Source organism: Macaca mulatta, chromosome 14, assembly GCF_049350105.2.
Source record: "Macaca mulatta isolate MMU2019108-1 chromosome 14, T2T-MMU8v2.0, whole genome shotgun sequence".
Lineage (NCBI taxonomy): Eukaryota > Metazoa > Chordata > Mammalia > Primates > Cercopithecidae > Macaca > Macaca mulatta.
The window spans coordinates 2,105,489-2,122,099 of NC_133419.1; the positions used below are offsets into that span (position 1 = coordinate 2,105,489).

The 16,611-nt window shown below is 60.7% G+C and overlaps 1 long non-coding RNA gene across 1 annotated transcript; it reads left to right on the top strand.

Annotated features, from left to right (window-relative positions):
• The first annotated feature begins 1,286 nt into the window (after window positions 1-1,286).
• On the top strand, window positions 1,287-13,173 carry LOC144334042 (uncharacterized). Its single transcript, XR_013403407.1, has 4 exons — window positions 1,287-1,469; window positions 5,788-5,971; window positions 6,339-7,767; window positions 7,839-13,173. It is a non-coding gene; the product is annotated as an uncharacterized LOC144334042 (long non-coding RNA).
• Window positions 13,174-16,611: the final 3,438 nt, after the last annotated feature.

Sequence of the window (16,611 nt, forward strand, 5' to 3'; positions counted from 1 at the left end):
TAAAGGAATGAATGAATGGATGGCAAAATGGATGGATGGAGAAGTGGATGGATGGACGGATGGACGGACGGATGGATGGATGGATGGATGGATGGATGGATGGATGGATGGATGGATGGATGGTTGGATTGGTGGATGGGAAAATGGCTGGATGGCTGACTGGCTGGCTGGCTGGATGGATGGATGGATGGATGGATGGAGGAACAGATGGACAGATGGATAAGTGGGATGATGCATAGATGGATAAGTGGGATGATGGATAAATGGGTGGATGGAAACAGAAGAAAGACCTTTGCTGTATTCCAAACACCATATCCTTAGTCTAAAGACTCAGCTCCCATCCCTGCCAGCTTGGAGATTTGCCTTGGTTGACCCTCTTGTAAACAGACCGAACAGGCCTCCAATTCTCTGGAACCCCAATCCTTACTGATGTCAAACTTGGTACCTAGTTAACATAACTCCAAAACCCTGGCCCACCTGGGGCTTAGCCATGGTAGAGGGGGCTGCCCACTGCTAACTGGGTACCTTCTAAGTCCTCTGCCAAGCGTCAGTATACCACATTAAGATTTAGTAGATAAATGGGTGCGCATATCTGTACAACGTCTCCCTGTAGGGGAATCTCAGGACCCTGCTGAGAGGATGCTGGGAGCTGTGTGCTGTCCAGTCACTCGTGTCTTCTAGACCAAGCAGAAATGTCCTCTACTCCAGGGAAACAGAGGGGATCCCTCAACCCTTCCTCCTCTCCCTCCCCCATGGGGGCCATTAAGACCCCCATGAGTTCTGGACCACGTGGTCCTCTAGTGCCTGGTTCATCCCGGGTGTCTGCCAGGCCCTGCCCAAAAATGCAACGTCTGGGCAGCAAGGAGACTGAGGCCAGATCCCACCCTCATCCATGCCTGGAACCTGCACCCACGTGGCAACCCCTCCCTCCAAACCCAGCTCATGCCGGGGCTCAGAGCATGATGGAGAGGGTAGCCCTGGGCACCCTGGGCATGGCAGGGCTGCCCTGCCTGCCCCGCCCTGGCCCGTGCCTGCGAGAGCCACCTAGGGAAGGCTCCTTCCCCTGGCCCCGGGCCCACGCTCCACCCAGGAATGTCCTGCACCACTGGAGTGCGGAGATGAAGGTTACAGGGTCCAGCTTCTGGGCACCGGGACATCTGGGGTAGGGGCTGAAGGCCATTCAAAGCCCCTGTCCCGGAGTCTACCTTCCCTCCTCACCCCTCCCCCACCCACCCTGGAGGAGGTTTGTAATCCTCAGTCATAACCTGTCAGGCCTGTTTGGAAGGGAAGGGCCGCCAGCTTCCTAGCAGGGAGCAGGGAGCTCAGGCGTTGGTTAGAGAAGAGGTGAAGCGTGCACAGGAAGCGTGCGGGGGGCCGCCCTGGGCATGGGGGAGGGGCGCCTGCCCCGCCGACGGGAGCTTGGGCACGTGCTCACACACGGGACTGGACCGTGTGTCACAGCAAGCCAGGTAGGTGCAGACAGGTCCGCGCATGTCACCTGCGCAGTGCACAAGGGCCTCTGCTGTGGGTGCAGGGCATGCCGGAGTGAGTGCCTGGCTGCCCGAGGTTCCAAGGGTTCCACTTCACCCGGTGCTGAGTGGTGCCCCCCACCCCAGAGACCTGGGGCAGCCAAGAAATGGAGAGGAGGCCCCACCCACCCAGCCCTGTGGCCTCCAGGCTTGACTCGGTGCAGCTGGCAGAGGCCCTGCCCTCCTGGCTGTCTCCCTCCTAGGGGGGTCCAGGAGTTTCAGGAACTGGGGACCAAGGGGGGTCTTCTGCAGAGACAGGAGGGCGCAGGCCCCAGGCCAGGAACCCCCTTCACCCACAGAGCCATCGGCGTGGGGAGGTCAGCCGTGGGGTGTCCTGGTGTCTCCAGGGAGCCTTGGATAGAGCTGTTCACTCCCTCCTTGTGGCCCCCAGAAGCCCAGGAGGGACCTGGAGCCCATGTCCCAGGAGTGCCCTTGGGAAGGTCAACCGCAGGAACCCTCGCAGCCCGAGGCTGGGGCTCCGAAGCTGGGATGGGCAGCGGGGGCCCTGCAGGGCCCCACAGGCACAGAAATCTCTGTAATCCTGAACCATAAAGGGGCCGCCTTCCCTTTTGATTCTGAATTTTTATAGCAAAATGAAGAGATAAGTCAGCTTTGATCTGAGTTTTATTAGCTTATGCCTTTGTTCCCTCTCTCCTTTGGGGGAACAAACGGGTTTATGGCTGGTCTCCCCATCCCTCCGTCAGCTGCAGGCGGGTGGCGGGCGGTCGCTCTGATAAGACCTGGTCCCTGCCTCCTGCGCTGCTGTGGGGTGCCGGCATGAGCCCACCTGGAACCTGGGCCACCAGCCCCTCCGCCAGGTCACCAGGAGGCCTGGGGGACAGGCACCCTCAGGTTGGGGGGGACTCTGGGATACAGACCCATGCAAACCCGTGGCCTCCTATTTCGCCCATCCCACCTCCCTCCCTCTGCCTGATGACTCCCGTGGGCAGGGCCTTCTGCCTTCCCAAGCCCCTGTGCCTCAGTTTCCTTACCTAAAGAACAGGGTGCTAATGGAGCCGAGGGAGACCAAGGAGACGGCTCAGCCAGGGGACAAACCAGCAGCTATTGCTATGGAGGTTCAGGGAAGTGAGGATGTTGGACCACAGGCTGGGAACTGGCCCTCCAGGGACCCCTGAGGAGAGCAGGCCTGGGATCCTGGGGCTGGGCTGGGGCCTCATGCCTCTCTGGGAGAGCCGGTGGTCTCATGCCTCTCTGGGGGAGCCGGTGGACTCCAGGGTGAACTTGGTGTTAGCCTGTGTCTGCTGGGAGTGGGCCACGAGAGTTCCCAGCTTCAAAGGGCCAGGGGAGGCCTTGGAGCCCCGCCCACCTGTGAGTTCGGGGACATCAAAGGGCCCCACCCAAGGGGCGGCTGGCTGTCGGAGCAAGTGTAGAAACACCCAGAACTCTAGCTCCAGAGGGAGCGGCTGGGTTGGGTCCACTGGAGGCCCCCTGCAGTGACCCAAGGACCCTGCCTCACCCTGAGGTTCTGGCCAGGCCGGTGACACCCCACCTCTCTGGGTGAGGGCCTTGCTCCCAGGGGTGGCTGGGGAGTGGTGGGTGGGGCCTCCGGGGGCTGCGACACAACCGCACTCTACTTCACGATCCACCCAGTTTTGACAGGGATCCAGGAGCTTCTGGGGGTGCTGGGTGCTGAGTGACACCACGGCACTCCTGTGCATCCCCAGCCTGGCCGCAGGTGCTCTGGGCCCTCTCCCTGGGACTGCCTGCCTGGACAGCATTTTCTGGCCCTTTCAACCCACCAGGGCCCCTAGCCCAGCCCTGGGCCTTTACAATCAGGAGGTGAGGAGGACCCCTCACCCCAAGGGAAGCCTCACCCTGCATGGGACAGGCCTGGCCTCGGCTGAACTGCACAGAGTCGGGGCCCTTGAGAGCTCCCCAGCTACAGCCTAGGTGCCCCCTTCCACTGCCCTGCAAACGTCCACAGCATGGGTGGATGTGCCCGATTGCAACCCTACTGTGTGCCAGGCCCCAGGACGTGGCCTGACCCCAGGATCTGTTTCGCTCCTGTCCACAGCCCTTGGTGGGGATCCTCTCCTAGGACCCTCCGGGGCCTGAGGGTCAGAAGGTGGTGACATCAGAGTCACACGGAGAGGGACTTGGAGTGTCCATCAGACACCTTCCTGTCCCGCTGCCCGAAGGGAGTGCCTGCTTCAATTCCTGCCCCCAGGGCCGTAGGAGCAGGCCTTCCGGGACTCCATTCCTAGGATCGCAGATGGAATTCCTGGTGGGGATGGGACTCTGCCCCTCCAAGGACTCTAGAGGATTCCATGACAGGGTGGGTTGGGCCTGAAGGGCAGGGGCCAAATATGGGGACCTCCCCACAGATGTGAAAGCAGAGGTTTCCCTACCTCCCGCCAGAGGGCAGGGAGCATAGCTGGGTGCTGTGGCTGGGGGCAGGACTCCTGGCAGCCTGGTCTCCCAAGGCAGAGGGTGACAAATCACTAACTGGCCTCTAGGGGGGTGCTGCACCTGACCTGGGCTGTCTTCAGGGGCCAGTGATTCACTAAAAAGCCCACATTCTGCCAAGGCTCACACTCTGCCACCTCCTCACATCCCAGTCATCCATCCTCCCCACCTCCCTACCTCCCAGCCTCCAGCCTCCCTACCTCCCAGCAGCCCAGTCTTCCAGCCTCCCCACTTCCCAGCCTCCCCACTTCCCAGCCCCTCTGCCTTCCAACCTCCTTACCTCCCAGCCTCCTAGCTCCCCCACCTCTCAGCCTGCCCACCTTTCTACCTCCCAGTCTCCCCATCTCCCTACCTCTCAGCCTCCCCACCTCCCAGCCTCCCTACCTCCCTACCTCCCAGCCTCCTCACCTCCCTACCTCTCAGCCTCTCCACCTCCCAGCCTCCCCACCTCCCAGCCTCCCCACCTCCCTACCTCCCAGCCTCCCTACCTCCCTACCTCCCAGCCTCCCCACCTCCCAGCCTCCTCACCTCCCAGCCTCCCCACCTCCCAGCTTCCCCACCTCCCTACCTCCCAGCCTCCCTACCTCCCAGCTTCCCTACCTCTCAGCTTCCTCACCTCCCTACCTCCCAGCTTCCCCACCTCTCAGCCTCCCAACCCCCTACCTCCCAGCCTCCCCACCTCCCTACCTCGCAGCCTTCCCACCTCTCAGCCTCCCCACATCCCAGCCTCCCCACCCCCCACCTCCCAGCTTCCCCACCTCCCTACCTCCCAGCCTCCCTAACCCCACCTCCCAGCCTCCCCACCTCCCTACCTCTCAGCCTCCCCACCTCTCAGCCTCCCCACCTCCCAGCCTCCCTACCTCCTTACCTCTCACCCTCCCTACCCCCTACCTCCCAGCCTCCCACCTCCCTACCTCTCAGCCTCCCCACCTCTCAGCCTCCCCATCTCCCAGCCTCCCCACCCCCCTACCTCCCAGCCTCCTCACCTCCCTACCTCTCAGACTCCCTACCTCCCAGCCTCCTCACCTCCCAGCCTTCCCACCTTCCAGCCTCCCCACATCCCTACCTCCAAGCCTCCTCATTTCCCTACCTCTCAGCCTCCCTACCTCCAAGCCTCCTCACCTTCCTACCTCTCAGCCTCCCCACCTCCCTACCTCCCAGCCTCCCCACCTCCCTACCTGTCAGCCTCCCCACCTCCCAGCCTTCTCACCTCCCAGCCTCCCCACCTTCCAGTCTCCCACCCCCCACCTCCCAGCTTCCCCACCCCCCTATCTCCCAGCCTCCCCACCTCCCAGCCTCCCTACTCCCCACCTCCCAGCCTCCCCACCTCCCTACCTCTCAGCCTCCTCACCCCCTACCTCCCAGCCTCCCCACCTCCTACCTCTCAGCCTCCCCACCTCCTTACCTCCAAGCCTCCTCACCTCCCTACCTCCCAGCCTCCCCACCTCCCTACCTCTCAGCCTCCCAACCTCTCAGCCTCCCCATCTCCCAGCCTCCCCACCTCCCTACCTCCCAGCTTCCTCACCCCCTACCTCTCAGCCTCCCCACCTCCCTGCCTCCTAGCCTCCCCACCCCCATCTCTCAGCCTCCCCACTTCCCTACGTCTCAGCCTCCCCACCTCCCTACCTCCCAGCTTCCTCACCCCCTACCTCTCAGCCTCCCCACCTCCCTACCTCTCAGCCTCCCCACTTCCCAGCCTTCCAGCCTCCCCGCCTCCCAGCCTCCTTTCCTGGTGTGAGTGTCGTGGATGGGCACTGAGAGAAGGGGCTCATCCTGGACACAATGCACCGATCCTAAGACACTTGTTCACACTTATTGTCTCTGAAAACAGGTTTCATGTGAATGCTGCCGACAGCCAGCTTCGTGACATGGTGGCCCCAGCTCAACGCTGATGAACCTGACTGTCCGTCCTGGCAGTGACCCCTCTACACTTCCATCCCAAGCCTCAAGGGCCCATCTAGGGAAGGACAGTGAGTCTGGGGCACCTTCCAGAGATGATTTGCTGGCACCTAATGGTAAGATCTAGACACCGGCAGAGCAGGCAAAAGGTCCCGGGTCAATCGTGGAGGCCCTTCTTAGGGAACGGGTGTCCCCCAGTCCTGTACACGGCCCAAAGGAAGAGTGTATGATGGACGGCCTCGGTGCAACGACTCTAGACAAAATTGACCCGGAGAAAGTGGACTCAAATGTGGGGACCAGTAACCCTTACTTGCTGATATTTTCTCTCTACATGTGTACACAACGGTGATTTAAGAAAATCTCTCCCTCAACCCATCAGGCAAGGTGCTTTCAATAAGCGAGAAACAAAACAAGGAAAGCAGGAAAGCACCATTTCCTCATTGAAGTTCCATTTCTTTCTTTTTTTTTTTTTTTTCGAGACAGAGTTTCGCTCTTGTTGCCCACGCTGGAGTGCAGTGGCGTGATCTCGGCTCACAGCAACCTCCGCCTCCCGAGTTCAAGTGATTCTCCTGCCTCAGCCTCTCCAGTAACTGGGGTCACAGGCATGCGCACCACGCCTGGCTAATTTTGTGTTTTTAGTAGAGACGGGGTTTCTCCATGTTGGTCAGGCTGATCTCATTTCTTTTCTCATCATGATGACAAAATGATGGTAAAACTTGACATGGGCCTTAGATTTTAAGAACTAAGAGGGTGTCAAACAGCCACCCTGTCTTGTGTACATTTTCCACTGTATTTCACTCTTGCAGTGGCCTTATAAGGTAGGGTCTACCGTTGTCCTGATTTTTCACATGAGAAAGCTGAGGCTGGGACTCAGGTCACACAGGCAGGCAGATGTCCCTAATCAGAGCGTCCCTTCAGGGTCACCCACAACTGCCCAACAGCAGTGACTGAAACCAGGAAGTCGTGGGACGACTGACTCTCACAATTCTGGAGTCGACGGGGTTCAGCTTGGCAGTGCTCACTCAGGGTGTCTCGTGGGCAGTCAGACAACAGCTGGAGCGGAAGTCGGCTCAGAGCATCCTTGCTGGCAGGTCTGGTGGCTGGTGCTGACTTTGCCAGGCTCTGCCAGGGTCATTGGCTGCACATCTGCATGTGCCGCCTCGGTGGCACCTGGGCTTCCTCACAGTATGGCAACCAGGCTCCAAGGGCAGCTGCCCGAGAGCTCCAGGAGGAAGCTGCGTGGCCTCTTATGATGTGGTCTGGGAGTCGCAGGGCGTCCCTTCTTCTGTGGTCGTCAGCCTGCCCCAGTTGTAAGAGGTGGGAGAGGCCCCATGTCTGCGTGTCCACACCATAATGGGGGAAGGGTCCGCACCACCTTCTGAGAGCATCATCTGCCACGGGGTGGCACAAGGTCATGGCATTTCACGTGATTGTGGCCCAAAGAAAGCCCTCAGCTGTGGAGCCTTGCCCTCTCCAGAAGCATCATAGCAGATGTCCCTTTATGTCCGCAGACAACCCATGTGGGTTCACAGCCTCCGTCAGCAGGTCAGTCGTTTGTTCCCTCTGGGGAGCAGGAGCGGGGCTCCCAGGCATGCGCCCAGGGGGCACTGAGCACCTGCCTGCCCTGCACATGGGAGGGACCCAGCAGTGAGCAGGCGCTGGTCCTCACGCGACTGCCTGCTGGTGGAGGAAATGACACGATCAGGGAAGAAGCAGATCTCACATAGAGATGTCAAATGCTGGCATCCAAGAAAAATCCAGCCATGTGGCAGGAGCAGAGGGCTCCGTGAGGAGAGGCAGGTTCCTCGCTCTTGGCCTCCCTGGGAAGCTGTGGGAGGAACGTCTGCACCGTGCGGAGGCCCCGACGCAGGAGTGAGTGTGTCGGCGGCTGGAGGGCAGCGAGTGGGGAAAGGTGCAGGCCAGGCCACAAGGGCGGCCTCTGAGTGAGTGTGTCTGCGGCTGGAGGGCAGCGAGTGGGGAAAGGTGCAGGCCAGGCCAGAAGGGCGGCCTCTGAGAAGGGGAGAGTGAGGAGGATGGCCCGTGCCCTGGCCTGGCTCTGGGTGCACAGGGATGCAGGAGATGCCAGGCCACACCCAGGCTCCAGGATCCCGGGGCAGCCATTCTTGGCAGTGCTTGTAGAATCCATCAAAATGCTGATCCCGGGCCCTACCTGTGACTCACACAGTCTGTGACCAGGCCTGGGATGTGCATCTTACAGGAATATTCTCAGAGCTCCAGAGCTGGCAGACCTGGGTGAAAACCAGGAAGTCCTGGGAGCCGTTCCTCAAAGGCAGGAAGGTTTGGAAAATCAGAGAAGAGGAGAATGTGCTGGTGCCCCTTAGGCTGCTGGGCACAGGTTCACATAGCCTAGGCTTCCCTGGTGCTCCAGGCAGCTGAGGAGTTTGAGGTCTGAGTGCCCTGGGGTAGGGCGGGATGGCAAGCCAGGTGCCAAGCAGCAAATGGGATCACTCCCCTGCTGCTTGTGAGCAGCCTGAGAAGAAGCTGGCAGCTGTCCACGCCTCACGCCAAGGCTGGCTGGCCCCACATTCCAGAAATCACCTGTCCCAGGCGGCCTTGCTCACTGCGCATCTCAGCCTGTCCATCTGGAGCGTTGGAGGCTGTGCCCAGTCCTGGTCCGGCACGGTCTGGCCCTTTCTTTTCCTGGTAGGGAGCCTACCAGCTGGCCCATGGGCAGCAGAGGGGCAGCGGACAGCCAGGGCGTAGGGAGGCGGCAGCAGGGCAGGCCCAGGCCAGTGGAGGCAGAAACCGCAAGCTGGGAGCAGACAGGACGGCAGAGTCTTGCAAGCACCTGACAGGTGGCAGAGACAGAGCCTGGCCCGGCGGGCAGTGCAGGCTGGGGGAGCACCAGTGCAGACAGGGCCAGACACACACACAGGCAGACAGGGCCGCGCTGCAAAGGCTGGAGCCACTGCCAGGTCAGGACTGGGCACCCCGTCAGGGCAGGGCAGGGGCCCCACTCAGGAGACAGAGAGAAGACGGAGAGAAGAAGAAGGGCTGGGGGACCCCCTCTGGCCCCAGGCATGGCTGGCCCCTTGCCTCATGGCCGAGCTGATGCCTTCCCAGCCCAGGCTGGGTGGGGGCCAAGCATGAATGTGGCCCCATGGCCAAGGGTTAGGCAGGGTCAGGGCCCCAGGTCACCCACCCCACAGTCGTTCGGCCTTCTCTTGGGTCCCTAAACTGCCTCCTCAACCCCCGTCAGCCCACAGGCCTGGACCTGCCTCCTGCCTGCCCTGGCCGCTCACACTCCTCTCCAGGGATCAAGTCCGCCCCAGCCACCCTGGCCCTGCTTCCCCAGGGTGTGGGCTCCAGCCCTGGTGCTTACACACCTGAGGACCAGGCACTTACTCCCTCCTGAGCCCACTCTGACAGGGAAGGTCCCATAACAGGGTCCAAGCCTAGGACTTCCACCCAGTCTGCCCGGCTCCCACTCTGTGGACCCCCAAGACCAGGGTCTCTTCTCTGTCCTGGCTGAGGTCCCTCTGTCTCATCGCCAAGACCCCAGAGGCGAGGCCCCTAGAGGAGGTTTCCCAGGAGCAGGGAATAAGTGTTAGCGGCAGCTGTGAGGGGGTCCTGGCTGTCCAACCCCACTCCTCTCCAGGCAGACCCTCAGCCAGCGGCTAGGGCAGCAGTTGATGGGGCTGGAGAGCCACTCTACCAGCCCCCTGGCCACTGTGGCCTCTGCCCAGCTCTAACGGCCCACGCTGCTCCCCAGCTGTGCCCTTCTGTCCCATCACAGGAGACCCCAGAGGGAAGGGCGGGGCCTGAGCCGGTCTGCGTTGCCCATGGAGGACTCTGCCACGGGTGCTTTTTGGCCTCATTCTTCTTGCTGTGGTCCAGCCCCTCTGGAGCCCATGGACCCACCTCCCAAGCCCTGTCCTGCAGGGACTCCCACCTTGGATGTGGGCGGGACCTCCTGGCTCACTTCCAACCAATAGGATGAGGCAGAAGTGACAACCTTGCTTCCAAGCTTAGGTCACAAAAGGACGTGGCTTCTGCCTGCTTTCATTGGACGATCTTGAAGGAGACTGTACTGCCCATGAGGGCTTGGCTGGGCAGCAAAGACTGGGCTCCATCTGTCTGTCCAGTCCCTCCCTGCATGTCCCTGAGGTAGCTCCTGGAGGACAGTGGCCGGCACCTTGTCAGGGTCCACACCTGGTTGATGCAAGAAGGCACAGGTGAGCCCAGTCCACGAAGCTCCGCACGGGTCAGAACCGGGTGTCTGCCGGTCAGACAGGTGCATCCACCTGTGTCCAAGCACATTTGGAAAGTGGAAAGGGAAATGGTGGCCTGCAAAGGGCATTGGTGTCCCTCAGATCCCAGGCCTGAGGTCCCTGGGCAGCCCAGCCCACAGACCCATCACCCTGCCCTGCCCGCTGAAGCTGCTGGCCCTGGGCTCAGTACTCTGGCCATGGCTGGGCTCATATCGAGACCTCCCTTCCCCTGACTTCCATGCTCAGGGCTGCTTCGTGCAGTTCCAGGGACTTGGTGGGGGCCCCAGGTGCAGGGACGAGGTTGCAGGCAGCGCTGGTGGGGCGAGGACCAGGGCCCAGGCCGTTTCATGCAAAGACACCCACTGGGGAACGGAGGCCCAGCTGCAGGTCCTGGTGGTGACCCTGTCCTTTACTGGAGGAGGACTCATGTTAAAAATGACCTGCCAAGGGGACATAGGCAGAGGAGTTGTGCATAAAAAGCTCCTGAGCCAACGAGGTTCCAGGCAGCCCAGGGGCCAAGGGGTAGGGGGAGCAGGATGCCCTGGGGACACCCTGCCCTGCACAGCCTGGCCTCCGTGCCTGGGCGAACAGCAAAGCCTTGGCGAGCGGGCTGCAGGTAAGGGAAGCTCCACGGCCCAGGGAGGTTTATGGCCACCCGGCAGAGCACCCGGCCCCAGCAGCTGGCCTGGCCCCTGCACCTGTCCCTTTGTTTGCACAAATCCCGTCCCTAATAGACTTAATCGCAAAGCTTTGATGACTGTGCCAGGACCCTGCACAGCCCCCTACGGGCCACGCTGAACAAACACGCCATTGTCTCCGGGTGCACCGCAGGCGACCTGTTAATGGTTAAACCAAGGGGAGAAGGACGGCAGCTCTGCCTGAGGCCAGGGTGGGGGAGCTGCCTGGCATGGTGTGGGCACCAGCCCCCCCACCCCACCAGGGCACAGTTGTTCTACACTGGGGCTCCCAGTGGGCAGAGAGAGCACATGGCTTCTCCCCTGGTTTTAGAACTAGCTTCCCAGCAACCCTGGAGCCAGGAGACGAGCCCAGAGGAAGCGGCTGGAGTCCCCAGCAAGACACCTGCCCTGATCTCTCCACAGCAGGCAGGCGCCCGGGCTGTGGGAGCTGCTCACACACTTGAGAGCTGGCCATTCATTCTCTGTGTACTCCAGACCCACGGGCCAGGAGTGGGCCTGCAGCTAGAGCCCTGCGAGCAAGCCTCACACAGCTCTGGGATGCCAACAGCACAGCTGCCATGGGCAATGCCGTGGCAGGTCCGTGCAGGCTGATTACCCCCAGCACTACCATGTGACCAGCAATCCCACCCCAGCTCTGTCCCCAGAAGTGAAAGCAGGGACTCAGGCACACATGTGCACACCCATGCTCCAGGCAGCATCACTCACCAGAGGCAAGGATGGAAATGACCCCAGCATGCATCGACCACAAAAAAGATGAGCCCACTGTGGTCTGTCCATACAATGGAACATTACTGGGCCATGAGAGGAATGACGGACAGACGCAGGCTGCAGCATGGACCAGCCTCGCCAACGCTGCGCTCGGTAGAAGAGGCGGGGCACACAATGCCACATGGTGATGGACTTCCTTTATATGAAATGTCCAGAATAGGCAAATCCATAGAGACAAAAGTAGATGGGTGGCCGCCCAGGGTGGGGGGTGATGGAGACGGGGAGTGGCTGCTCAGTGACAGGGTTTCCGCCTGGGGGATGCTTGGGCTCTGGAGCTAGACGGAGGTGAGGGTCGCACAACACTGAGATCGTGCTGGATACACTGGATTGTGCACTGAAAATAGCTAATTCTGTGTATGTGAGCTTCAACTCATTTAAAAAATGACAGCCCACTGAGATAGACACACAGACGGTGGGTCCCTGAGCGTGGGGAACCCAGATAGGCTAAGGGCTGAGGCCGAGCCACAGACCACAAGCAGGCAGCCTGGCTCACTCCCAGCTCTGCCTGGGGCTGGCTGCGGCCTTGGTGGTCTCTCTGTGCCTTGATCTCCAGGCCTGTGGCCCTGTACCTCCCACTGCGCCATCCCAGCTCCTGTTGAGCGTGGCCACAGGAGGGGCCCTCCGTGGGAGCTGCTGTGGCCACACACACACCTCTCCGAGCACCTTTGTCCAGTCCATCCAGTCTTTCCCCTAATGTCCTGAAGACCTACTGTGCGGTAGAAGCCAGCCCTACTGTGGGGACGCAGGAGTGGGCAGGCTGCCCTGGTTCCTGCTACCATGGAGTACATAGCCCCAGGGGCAACAGGCAAACCCCAGGAGACCCCCACCCGCGCCTAGACAGGGGTGCAGCAGGGCGTGCAGCAGGGGCCAGCTCCATCCCAACCTCCTCCAGCCCCCCAGCTAACTGGCCCGCAGGCTACGCCGGGTGCCCTCATTGGCCCCTGGGCTTTTTCCGTTTTGTAACTGGTAGTCTTTTTTTTTTTTTTTTTTTTAAGAACACACTTTAAGGGTTACAGAAAATTGAGTAGAAGGTACTGAAAGTTCCCAGGTGCCCTACCCCCTGCCCAGCCCTCCCCAGTGCCCGCAGTCTCGGCTGTTACTGGCCTCTTGCATCACTGTGAGTCAGTTCAGGAACCCATCAGATGTTTTTAAAAGTTGCATACTTTTTACTGGGGCAAAAAACACATCACATCAATGTACTGTCCTAAATGGATACTGTTTTTCAAGGCACAGTTCAGGGGCACTAGGGACACTCACACTGGTGCGCAGCCCTCACGGCCATCCATCTTCAGAACCCTCTCATCTTCCCAAGATGAGACTCTGTCCCCATTCAATGCAAACTCCCTGCGCCTCCCCCAGCCCCTGATCCCCCCGTTCTACTTCCCATCTCTGTGGATTTGATGACTCTCGTAGCCTCACGTAAGTGGCAGCACACAGCGTCCATCCTTCCGTGTTTGGTGTTTCCTACCGAGCATGTGCCTCAGGTCCACCCCGTGGCAGCAGGGGTCCGGATCCCCTACCGTATGGGGAGATCGCACGTTGCTTATCCATGCTGATGCTTTTTAAAAAACATTTCTGTTTATTTAATTGACAAATAAAAATGCGTATATTTATCCTGCACAACACGTTGTTTTGAAATACATCAATACTTTATTATTATGCAAAGGCTATAGTTTACATGAGGCCTGGAGCTTGGTGGTGTAAGTTCTCTGGGTTTGGACAAATACTACCCTGTATCCACTGTTACAGCACCCCACAGAGGGGTTCCGCGGCCCCGAAATCCTCCATACTCCACCTGTTTGTTCCTCCCTCCTCCCTAACCCCTGGCAGCCACTGACCTTTGTCTCCATGGTTTTGCTGTTTCCAGGATGTCCTAGGGGTAGAAACCTACAGGATCCTACAATCCTTTGTAGCCTGGCCTCTTCCATTTAGCATGTCGCGTTGGCGGTTTCTTCCTGTCTTTTTGTGGCCTGTAACTCATTTCTTCCATGGGCTTTTAGACAGGCTCAGTTCTCTCCCATCTTAAACACTCATCCCTTGAGTCCACAGGCTGCCCTACAGCTCGTGCCAACCTCTTTACTTCACCTTAAATGTCTCCAAAGACAGAAGGCCTGTCCACTGCCTTTCCCTGTCACCTCGTGCCGCCTCTCTTCTAACCACAGTCCAGGTCAGTCAGCTCCCGCACCGCCAAGGGGCCCAGTGCTTTGGCCTCCAGTCCTGGAGACCTCCTCCTGCCTTCCCTGCCCCCCATCCATTTCTTCCCCTCTCTGCTGCTCCTTCCCAGGTCCTTGGGGGACGGCCTCTTCCACTGGGCCCGGAACTGCTGTAGATGGCCTCCTCTCGTCTTCCTGCCACAGTTCCCGGCTACATGCAGGCCACAGTCCGTCTCCCGCTGGGCCACCTCCTCTCCCCTGTGCTCCAGCCCAGAAGCCAGCTGCCCTCGTCTGTCACTCTCAGACAACAGAAGGCAGCACAGGCTCAGCTGCCCCGGCCCTGAGCCCCAGGGCTCCTCACCGCCTGGGCCTCCTTGCCAGGCCAGATCTTGATGCTGGGTACCACTGTCCTGCCACCTGCCCTGCCAGCTGCTGCTCCTTCCTGCCCCACCTTCTGTCCTTCAGGCACGCCATCAGGAGGGCAGCAACATCTCTGTGGTCTCCCTTTACCCCCCGCTCTGCCTCTGCACATCCTCCTCTGGGGAGTCAGAGTGACCTCTGCAAACATGAGCGTCAATGGGCACTTCTCCGTGCTTAGAAGCCCCCAGGGCTGCCCGTCAGCCTTTGGTAAAGTCACAGACAGAACCCACACAGAGCCTTTGTGCTTGGCCTGGGCCGGCCCACCTGCCTCCCCAGGTTTTGGGTGGTGCCCACCCACCCCAGCCTCTGCAGGTCCACACCTGACTAGCCGCAGGGCCTTTGCACACCTGCATTTCACTGAAATTAACTCTACGGGACCCTCTCCTGCAAGGAAGGCTCCGCAGCCTCCCCAGCCAGGCCACACACCCCAGTCCTCGTTCAGGGGTACACAGTTGTCCCCTTCATACACAAGCCAGGCCCCCCTCTGGGCACCGGGCCACAGCTGGGAACAAAACAGACCCGGTCCCAGAACCCGCAGAGCCTCCACCCTAGGGGAAAGGAAGCAGAGAACAGAGGTGTCGCTGAGCACACGGGAGCTCGAGGTGCTAAATTCCATGGAACGGAAGCCGGGAGCAGCCAGAGAGGGAGCACGGCCGCCGGGGGGTAGGTGAGGGGGAACCGGGATAGCCACTGAGGTGTAGGTGAGGGGGACCGGGACGGACGCTGGGAGGTAGGTGAGGGGGAACCGGGATAGCCACTGAGGTGTAGGTGAGGGGGGCCGGGACGGACGCTGGGGGGTAGGTGAGGGGGGACCGGGATGGCCACTGAGGTGTAGGTGAGGGAGGCCGGGACGGCCGCTGGGGGGTAGGTGAGGGGGGACCGGGATGGCCGCTGGGGAGTAGGTGAGGGGGGCCGGGACGGACGCTGGGGGGTAGGTGAGGGGGGACCGGGATGGCCACTGAGGTGTAGGTGAGGGGGGCCGGGACGGATGCTGGGGGGTAGGTGAGGGGGAACCGGGATAGCCACTGAGGTGTAGGTGAGGGGGGCCGGGATAGCCACTGAGGTGTAGGTGAGGGGGGCCGGGACGGATGCTGGGGGGTAGGTGAGGGGGGCCGGGACGGATGCTGGGGGGTAGGTGAGGGGGAACCGGGATAGCCACTGAGGTGTAGGTGAGGGGGGCCGGGATAGCCACTGAGGTGTAGGTGAGGGGGGCCGGAACGGACGTTGGGGGGCAGGTGAGGGGGGACCGGGACAGCCCCTGGGTGGTAGGTGATGGGGTAACAGGAGCAAGTCCCAGACAAGTGAGTTTTCAGAAGCTCACGAGGCCCTCAAGAGGACAGGCTAAGTGTGTGACCAGGGCTTGGGGAGACGTGAAGGTGAGGTCGCTGTCTGCAGAAGGTGCAGGAGAGCAGCCGCCCAGGAGGCCTGCCCGGGGCCCTCAGTGTCAGAGGCCGCGAAGCCTGGCTTCTACTTGCCCCTCGACCCCGGGCCTTCTCCTGCCTTGACCCACAAGCTCTGTAGGGTCCCCACTCGGCCCAGATCCCCCACTATATCCAAGGGTCCCCGCTCGGCCCAGATCCCCCACTATATCCCGGGGTCCCTGCTTGGCCCAGATCCCCTACTATATCCCGGGGTCCCTGCTCGGCCCAGATCCCCCACTATATCCCGGGGTCCCCGCTCAGGAATGCATAAAGTAGGCGCTCAGTCAGGGCCAGCAGACTGGATAGATGCAGCTGGATCAAGAGGTGCTCTGGACAGACCCCCAGAGGCACTGAGGATGGGGCCTCCCTGCGGGATGCACTGGGCACATGGGATGCTCACGGTGGTCTCACCATCGTGTCCCCTTCACAGACGAGCCCGGAATGGGCAGGTCCTCACCTGAGGAAAGTAGGCACCAACCAGGTGTAACCTGGGCCAGATGGGCAGCCCTGAGGGCAGCGCCCCACCTCTCAGGCCCCACTCGCAGCCAGGCCCCAGGGAGAGCAGGGTGCCAGTGGGAGGTCAGTATTGGGCTCAGGGTCTCCTGGGGTCAGGAGGGAGCTCAGAACTGCCTCTTCCCTTCTCCTTTCTCAGCTGCCAACCACCCCACCCTCTAAACAGAAGGGAGGCCGGCATAGACACACGTGTGGCTACCCCACCCTCACACCCTCAGCAACCCTCAGGGAGACAGGTCGTACGCTGCCTATCCTTGCAATGGACTCCCTGTGCCCATTCTCCTGGAGGGCACCAGGCACACATAGGTACACATGCAAACACGCAAGGCACACACACAGACACGCAGAGACCTGCACAGCCACACACAGATAAACACAAATACACACAGCCATGCACAGCACACACAGCCACACAGTCACAAAGACACACACAGACACAAAGACACACACAGACACACAGACACAAAGACACACACAGACAGGCACAGACACACAGAGACTTGCACAGCTACACACAGATAAACACAAATACACACAGTCACGCACAGCAC